This window comes from Alligator sinensis, unplaced genomic scaffold (assembly GCF_000455745.1).
Source record: "Alligator sinensis unplaced genomic scaffold, ASM45574v1 scaffold161_1, whole genome shotgun sequence".
NCBI classification, from domain to species: Eukaryota; Metazoa; Chordata; order Crocodylia; family Alligatoridae; genus Alligator; species Alligator sinensis.
Genome location: NW_005841974.1, coordinates 2,823,331 through 2,826,463, shown reverse-complemented (window position 1 = coordinate 2,826,463; position 3,133 = coordinate 2,823,331).

Below are 3,133 nucleotides of genomic sequence, written 5' to 3'. Positions count from 1 at the left end.
TGGGTGACAAAACTGAAAACAAAGGGTGTTTTACATGTCTGGGATTGTGCAGCACAAAACTACCAATATTTGCCTGTTTACCTAGGTAGATATTTGCCTGTCTACCTAGCTGCCTATTACAAAGTTATCTATATGCCAGCCAGTAATGGAGGGTGAAGCAAGTCATTGCCAGGTCTGTTGGGGTGCTTTAGAATCAAGTGTATAAGCTCCAAGCAGCAACAATGGGAAAAATTAGAACGATCTCCCCAATGCAATGCAAATGTTTCCTGTGAAGATGCTCTGGGAGGTTTCAGCTCTTCTCCCCACCCTGGAGTCTGCAGTTGGGAGAGAGGAAACATTTCAGACCATGTGTGTGGGGAAGCTAAAAGCACTCTGCACAGTTCTTGGAGTGGGGTCACCACATTGCTTTCCAGGGCAGCTAGAGCAGTGACTCCCCCAGAGCCCTGGAGCCTGTTGGTAGTGAGATCCCTGAAAGGCTGGAGGGCTGCCTGAGCACAGATCACATGCAGAGCATGCTGGAATGCCTAGTAATCGCCACATTGGTCTCTGTGGAGCCCACTCACTTGTTGCCTTTTCCGTTAGGAGTTTTCTCCCAGGGTCACACTGCTGATGCAGCTGCCCCACTGCAAACCCCGATGTAGAAGCAAAGAGGTCTGACCCTAGGGCAGTTTCCCAACCTTTTCCAGCCCAAGGCACACTTACATTAATAACAATTTCCTGCGGCACACCTGTTAAGGCATTCCCCATCCTCATACCTATTGTAGCTCATTGCCATGGCAAAATTCCACCACACACCTGTTCATTTCTGATGGCACACTTTTGTGCCGCGGCACACTGATTGGAAAACACTGCTCGAGGGTAAATTGCAGCAGTGTAAGCCCCATTTTGCACCAGTGCAGAGCATTTAGGTGCTTGTGGGTGGGGGATGCGGTGGGACATCAGGAAGATTAGGCACCTGGGATCAACATGCTCTTGAAATACATGGTCTCAAGATACACTGGTCCATTTGTGGGTCCAGCAGCAGACACTTATGTCCCCCTTGCTGTCCACACTGGCTTTGGTTGATGATCACATGCTCACAGCACCACAGATCCCATGTTCAAAATGCTCAGCATAATCTCAGGCCTATGTTACTTAAGCCTGTTCTGGCCAAGAACGGGTTAATCTATCAGCCTCTGGCTGTGACTTTTCTACAGCTGTTGGGTCAGAAATGCCTCTGGGAGCAGCCAATGGGGCTGTGATGCACACACAGGAAAAGGCTGCCTGCCAGCTTTCCTCCCACTCTCCCAAGCTAGCCCAGGAGATGCTGCTCCCAGTAGATCTAAGACAGACTGGGAGACAGGGGCTGGAATTCTGGGCTGTTGACTGGAGCAGTGGAGCTGAGCAGTGGTGCAGAGGCAGACTCCCACGACCTTGGGGCAGATCTCTGACAAACCAGAGGGGAGGGGAGGAGAGGCTCCCATGTGGTTGCCTGTGGAGGACCGGATCAGGCTATGTGCCAGCTGTGGGGGGGGAGTGGAGGGAACAGCTGGGCACTGGCTTTGAGAGGGCCAGCTGGGGGCAGACAAGGAGCTGGATACCAGCTAAAGTGGGAAGGCTGTACAGAGGGCAGTGGCTGTGGGGGGCTGGCTGTGGGCTCAAGGTGTGGTCTGTACACGTGCTGCTAGCTCTCCTGCCTACTTCCAGCTACCAAACTGCATGAAAAATAGCAATAAAGTACATTAACCTGCTTGCCACCTTCTTCATGTCACTCCTCTGGATCCCCACAGATTGGGGCTGTCGCAGGACAAAGTGCTGCGGAGTATGGGGTCTGCTCATTAGGGTCAGGCTCTCCAGTTTGCCCAAGTAACAGTGCAGCAACTCAGTTCAGGGGTACAAGCTGTTGTGGGGGGGGCATACAAATGCTGGAAGGCAAAGTGCATGGCCCACCTCACAATTATAACAAAGGCTGTTGCCTAATAAAGCCCCCCCCAGTCTGGCTGCTGTACTCTTTGGATTATCCCCCGCAGTTGCCTGTTCCCTGGTGCCAGCTCCCAGTCCCTCTGGCCCTTCACCAAGCCCCTGGTAGCCGGCAACAGCAGGATGATGACTTGCCCAAAGCTTGCCTGGTGGGACCCCTGCCTGGAGAATCCAGGCTGCTCTTAGCCTGGACCCTCAGCTCAGCTCCGCACAGGCAGCCCAGGAATAAGCTGCAGTGTCTGCTGACTCAGCAGCAATCGTGTTTCCTGCTAAGAACTAGGTGAAGGGTCTGGGTCCAGCTTTCCCCAACAACAAAGCTAAACTAATCCTCATACCCAAAGTGGAATGGGGGGTGGGAAGGGGGCTGAGAGGAGGAGGAAGCATGTGTGGGTGAGGTGAGGGAGCCCAACAGGCTCTATAAAGACTTCCCTGCGGCGTGTATCCAGAGCTGCTCTCTCATGTTCAGCTCTTGCCCTAAACACTGCAATGCCTCATGCCTTCGCCTCATACAATTGGCTGGAACCTGGCTCCCTGCTGGAACTGGGAGGGCTCCCTCCCTCTGAGCTGGTAGTTCTGGCAGCCAGACAGACCTGCGCAGCTTTGTCCCTGGCTGTGCAGCTGAGAGCTGTAGCCCTACAAGCCCCAGCAATGCAGAGGGTCCTCAGTCTTGATTTTGGCATGGTTCCTTCCTCCCACCCCTGCCTCCTGGAGACCCTGGCTCCTGGGGATCAGTTTGCGCTGGGCAGAGCATCACAGTGCTGGGGGCTGGACATTGCTTTCTCTCTAGGCCAGTGCTTTGCCTCCCTGTCCCTGTCCCATTCCATGGAGTCTGCACAAGGCATGGGTGGAGTGCCCACCAACTTAGACTGCAGGGTAGGAGCTGTCCCCCATGGGCACCCACAGTCATTCCAATGATCTCTGGGCTGGTCCTGCCTTCAAAGTGTCTTTGGGCATTCATCCTATCCCCTGCTATTCTTTCCCTTCCTCACCTACTCTTCCAGCATCCACATCACCCAAAAAGCAGGTGGGGAGGAAAAATGCCCCAGGGACTTTGTGACCCTTCAAGAAGGGAAGCATCATGCTGCCTGGCATTCTGCCCTGCACGCTGGCTGTGGGGGCATATATGAACAGGTGGACTGGTGTCAGGGCTGCCAGCTAGGAAGTGCTGTCAGCA